This window comes from Anolis carolinensis, unplaced genomic scaffold (genome assembly GCF_035594765.1).
Source record: "Anolis carolinensis isolate JA03-04 unplaced genomic scaffold, rAnoCar3.1.pri scaffold_9, whole genome shotgun sequence".
NCBI lineage: Eukaryota > Metazoa > Chordata > Lepidosauria > Squamata > Dactyloidae > Anolis > Anolis carolinensis.
The window spans coordinates 27,833,408-27,839,436 of record NW_026943820.1 but is presented as its reverse complement, the minus strand read 5'-3'; the positions used below and the strand labels follow the sequence as shown (position 1 = coordinate 27,839,436).

Sequence of the window (6,029 nt, the reverse complement as noted above, 5' to 3'; positions counted from 1 at the left end):
CCTACTTTTGTTGTATATACTGTTGAAACCTCTATAAAAATTATACCAAAAGAAAATCCATGTTGACTATTAGCGATGACTATAGGAGCCCCCGGTGGTGTAGTGGGTTAAAGTCTTGTGACTTGAAGGTTGGGCTGCTGATCTGCAAGCTGCCAGGTTCAAATCCCACCCGGGGAGAGTGCGGGTGAGCTCCCTCTATCAGCTCCAGCTCAATGAGGGGACATGAGAGAAGCCTCCCACAAGGATGGTAAAAACATCAAAAACATTCGGGCGTCTCCTTGGCAACGTCTTTGCAGACGGCCAATTCTCTCACTCCAGAAGTGACTTGCAGTTTCTCAAGTGGTTCCTAACATGAAAAAAAAAAATTAGCGATGACTGCATTCCTTTCTAAGTGTTTGCAGACCACTTCCTTAATGATCTTTCCAAAATCTTGCATGGTATCAACGTGAGGCTGATCAGACGGTAATTGTTTGGGTTTATTTTGTAACAACAACAACAACAACAACAAACTTTTAACTGTCCTGGGGAGCTGGCACTAACAGTTATCTCGGCGAAGGCTTGTCTTCTGGACTGGGAAGAGGAGCCCAGACAATAGACCTTGGTGCAACGGTGGGATGTTCCCCTCCATGGCAACCCTCCAAAAGAGACCTTTGCATGTAGCTGAACATCGGCATTAATAATTGAGGAAAGGCTATGGCTGCATGTATATAAATATTTCACTCTTTCCAGCCCAGTGCCTCCTTGGTGAGACGGAGAGCAGGCAGCAGCTTCTCCAAAGGCTCCTTTCCATTCCCCTTAATTGAAGAAAAAAGGCCCCAATATAGAACAATTTATCCTTTCAATTCAGAACTGTATCTCTCCATACTAGTAATTTATGTAGGATCATAAATTGCACTATAGAATAGATGTAGTTGGACCCAAGCCCATAGCCAAGGGAGTGCTTTAGGGGTTCAACCCCCCCCCCCCCAAAAAAAAACCCAAACAGGTTTACTCACAAATTTTAACTGGTTAACCAAATCCCCCTTCCAAGTCTATGAGAAGCAAAAATTAGAATCCCTCTAGAACGGCAAGCACAAATTTGGATTATTCACATTATTGTTACCTCCCTTTCTACCAATTTACATTGCAAAAAGTCTTATTGAGATACGTCTCGCAAAATGAAATCCTCCAAGGATGTGGTTGAAAAAAGGGAATGTGAAAAGAATGGATCTGAGGAACTTTGGGGACTTTGAGCACCATGTTTTTGCCAAACTGACATATAGATCTATGCAGAGAAGATATATACACATGATTTGGTAACCTTCACCTTGGCAGGCCTGCATAATAATAATAATAATAATAACAACAACAACAACAACAACAACACTGTGATGATGATGATGATGATGATGATGATAATAATAATAATAATGTTATTGCGTTCCCAAAGGTTCCTTGGAGGCCTCCCTGGGGCAGCTCCATGTGGCTGTAATAATATTAATAATAATAATAATAATAATAATAATAATAATAATATTAATAATAATAATAATAATTTTGTGATACAAAATCCAGCATGTCTATTTTGTTTGCTGTGTCATAAAATAATAATAATAATAATAATAATAATAATAATAATAATAATAATAATAATAATAATGTGTTTGCAAGGGTTCCTGGAGTCCTCCCTTGGACAGCTCCAGATTCTGTAATAATAATAATAACAACAACAACAACAATATATATATGTGTGTGTGTGTGTGTGTGTTTATATAACCATAATATATAACAACAACAATGTGTTTCCAAGAGTTCCTTGAAAGCCTCCTTTGGATGGCTGTAATAATAATAATAATAATAATAATAATAATAATAATAATAATAATAATAACAATAATACAGTAGAGTCTCACTTATCCAACATAAACGGGCCGGCAGAACGTTGGATAAGTGAATATGTTGGATAATAAGGAGAGATTAAGGAAAAGCCTATTAAACATCAAATTAGGTTATGATTTTAGAAATTAAGCACCAAAAAATCATGTTATACAACAAATTTGACAGAAAAAGTAGTTTTATATGCAGTAATGCTATGTAGTAATTACAGTAGAGTCTCACTTATCCAACGTTCTGGATTATCCAACGCATTTTTGTAGTCAATGTTTTCAATATATCATGATATTTTGGTGCTAAATTCGTAAATACAGTAATTACTACATAGTATTACTGCGTATTGAACTACTTTTTTCTGTCAAATTTGTTGTATAATATGATGTTTTGGTACTTAATTTGTAAAATCATAGCCTATTTTGATGTTTAATAGACTTTTTCTTAATCTCTCCTTATTATCCAACATATTTGCTTATCCAACGTTCTGCCGGCCCGTTTATGTTGGATAAGTGAGACTCTACTGTACTGTATTTACGAATTTAGCACCAAAATATCACGATGTATTGAAAACATTGACTACAAAAATGCGTTGGATAATCCAGAATGTTGGCTAAGCGAGTGTTGGATAAGTGAGACTCTACTGTAATAATGATAACAATGATGCTGATAATACTACTACTAGTATTAAGTTCCCCAAGGCCTCCCTGGGGCATCTGCAAGGCGGGTGTTTGGTTGCCAGGCAACGCCAAGCCGGCACCTGCCAAGAGGAAGTGCCGGTTGCCATGGGGACCAAGGGAAACAGTCTGCAAAGTACCACAGAAAAGAGGAGAGCCAGGCCTGGGTCTTCTCGAGAGCAAGTCTTGGAGGAAGAAGAGGAAGAGGAGGAGGAGGAGGAAGGCCCCAAGAAGTAAGTCTGGGCCCAGGCTGAAGCTTCCTTCCTTCCTTCCTTCCTTTTGAGGAAAAAGAAGAAGAAGAAGGGCTTTCTTTTGGGAAGTGCGTGAGGCCTTCTTTTGGGGCCTTCAGTCAAGTCCGTCAGTTGTACTTCAGTCTTTATTTGCTTCAGGTTTTATCTCTTTTGAGTCTTCTTTTACGAGAGGAAAAAGTGGGAGACAAATCAGCCTAATACAGCAGAGTCTCGCTTATCCAACATAAACGGGCCGGCAGAACGTTGGATAAGCGAATATGTTGGATAATAAGGAGGGATTAAGGAAAAGCCTATTAAACATCAAATTAGGTTAAGATTTTACAAATCAAGCACCAAAACATCATGTTATACAACAAATTTGACAGAAAAAGTAGCTCAATATGCAGTAATTCTATCTACAGCAGAGTCTCACTTATCCAACATAAACGGGCCGGCAGAACGTTGGATAAGCGAATATGTTGGATAATAAGGAGGGATTAAGGAAAAGCCTATTAAACATCAAATTAGGTTATGATTTTACAAATTAAGCCCCAAAACATGTTATGCAACAAATTTGACAGAAAAAGTAGCTCAATATGCAGTAATTCTATCTACAGTAGAGTCTCACTTATCCAACATAAACAGGCCAGCAGAATGTTGGATAAGCAAAAATGTTGGATAATGAGGAGGGATTAAGGAAAAACCTATTAAACATCAAATTAGGTTATGATTTTACAAATTAAGCACCAAAACATCATGTTAGACAACAAATTTGACAGAAAAAGTAGCTCAATATGCAGTAATTCTATGTACAGTAGAGTCTCACTTATCCAACATAAATGAGCTGGCAGAACTTTGGATAAACGAATATGTTGGATTATAAGGAGGGATTAAGGAAAATCTAGAGCTGTCCAAGGGAGGCCTCCAAGAAATCTTTGGGAGCTTATTATTATTATTATTATTATTCATAGTAGTAGTAGTAGTACAGTAGAGTCTCACTTATCCATCATAAACGGGCCGGCAGAATGTTGGATAAGCGAATATGTTGGATAATAAGAAGAGATTAAGAAAACGCCTATTAAACATCAAAATAGGTTATGATTTTACAAATTAAGCACCAAAACATCATGTTATACAACAAATTTGACAGATAGAGTAGTTCAATACGCAGTACTGTTATGTTGTAATTACTGTATTTACAAAATTAGCACCAAAATATCACGTTATATTGAAAACATTGACTACAAAAATGCGTTGGATAATCCAGAACGTTGGATAAGCGAGTGTTGAATAAGTGAGACTCTACTGTAGTAGTATATATTTCTATATATTTTGTGTGACTTCTAATCTTAAAAAAACACTGTTCCCGGGTTATAAATGCCATTATTTCCAAATTGGTTCTATCATAAAAACATGGGAAAAGTTGATTAAACTGCCAAAACTTTGTTTTTGCAGGAGAGATATCCGGCAGCACATTTTGCCCTAGTTTTCCAATGAATATCTCATTGGAAACTACATTCAATATAGTTTGTGACAGACAGAAAAACAACATTGTTTCAAAGTAAGGTCTGCGTAAACAGGAATAACTCTTTCAAACCAAAAACAGACATGTTTTGAAATGTTGTTACATACTATTATTATTAACTTTATTTATACCCTGCCTTCCACCTCATGGGAGCTCAAGGCGGCTAACAATCCCACACTTAGATGATAGATTAAAAATTATATATACACGCGCACACATATGTATGTGTGTGTAAAATATAATAAATACATGTAAAATAGCTTTTAAAACTCACAAATCTCCCTACTTTATGCTCTCCCCCACTCCTTCCTCTCTGTTAGCTGCTCAGTTGGCTTTCCTCCTCAGTTGCCATTGGCACCAACTGACATTCTTATTTTAATTTGAAAAATGTGTATATTACAAAATATATTTATATAGTATATATAAGATCCCTAGATCCATAAAAAATGCAAAAAAAATAAAATAAAAATCAGTGCTAATAACTAATTCTGGAACCTCCCCTCTGCCCAGTCAAATTGCTCCACATTGGGAATCAGGGGAATAGACAGACCCAAAGCCCATTAAACAACCAAGCAAGAAGAAACAGGGGAACATTAAATCAAATGTATATATTCTGAGCTTCTGTTTTCATTATCAGCAATCTCTCAGCCTCAAGTGAACCATTAACTAGACAAATAAATCTGGGCTTGTCTGAGCTGACATGGGAAACTATCGATCTCTGCTTATATGAAGAATGGATTTTGACGAATACCTGGCTTGGGTAACAGCCAGAGGGATTTGTCTAACCTTCTTGTTCTCACTGAAATAGCTTAGCAGGGTTATGAAAAGGTGACAGTTCCTGGGCTACATCTTGTTACATTTTATAAAGAAGCTTATACAGTTTATATATAAGAAATGGAACACGGAAAGATACACGTTACACCGAAAGTCAAGGAAAAGATATACAATTTATTAAAGGGTTAGAACAATAAAAGTCTTGGGGGGGGGTGTGTGAAGCTGCCACTGGTACGTTCCCGATAATCTATTTTTTGCGGAGCCTTTGGCAAACTATAGATCTTGGCAGGAGGTCATTGTGCCTCGACAACAAATGGAGAAATCTGTTGGTAATGTGGATTGTCTGCTTTGATAATCTGGATTATATGGCAGTTTAGGAGGGGCCTAATTCTCCCAACCTTACACATTCTTCCTGTATGTCATGTCTGAACTCAAATATGACTGAAGAGATGGATATTTGGATACCTCCTGTGGAACGATCAGAGATGAGATCAGAGTGCCTGCTACCCTTTTTTAGTCCTTTTTTCGGAAGGCTTTTGGGCCTTTGGAGACTTGTCTGCACCATTCTTTGGATGCACCGACCCTCTTGATATTTGTAACGTCACGGTGGCTCTGTGTGGCATTTTAAGGCACAAATCAAATCTCTAATCCTCGTTTCCTGTTTGTTCTTTTGCTGCTTTCAAGAGATCTTACAGTGAAAAATGAGGCCTGGGGTTCAATGTATTCGGCAGAGTTGTCCGGGGCTTCATTACCCGGCTGCTGTGCGGCTTAATTAGGCCTTTTTCTCCTTGCATTCGTTGCTCCTTCCCTTGATCAAGAAGCCGCTTAGTGGAGGGAGATCTTTATCTGCCCCGCTTTTGCAGGCTCCGTTGGTGAGGGCTCAGGCTTTGCAAGAGTGGGAGAAGCACACATATACATTCCCATTATTTAATTAGGGTTTGTTTTTTAAAGCAGATG

At 37.7% G+C, this 6,029-nt stretch overlaps 1 protein-coding gene across 2 annotated transcripts in view; it reads left to right on the top strand.

Moving 5' to 3' along the window:
• The first annotated feature begins 2,634 nt into the window (after nucleotides 1-2,634).
• Nucleotides 2,635-6,029, top strand: part of hydin (HYDIN axonemal central pair apparatus protein) — a 160,276-nt gene continuing 156,881 nt past the window's right edge. For both annotated transcript variants that reach the window (XM_062961682.1, XM_062961683.1), the window contains exon 1: nucleotides 2,635-2,776. The gene's annotated coding sequence lies outside the window, so the exon portion shown is untranslated. The remainder of the gene's footprint in view (nucleotides 2,777-6,029) is intronic.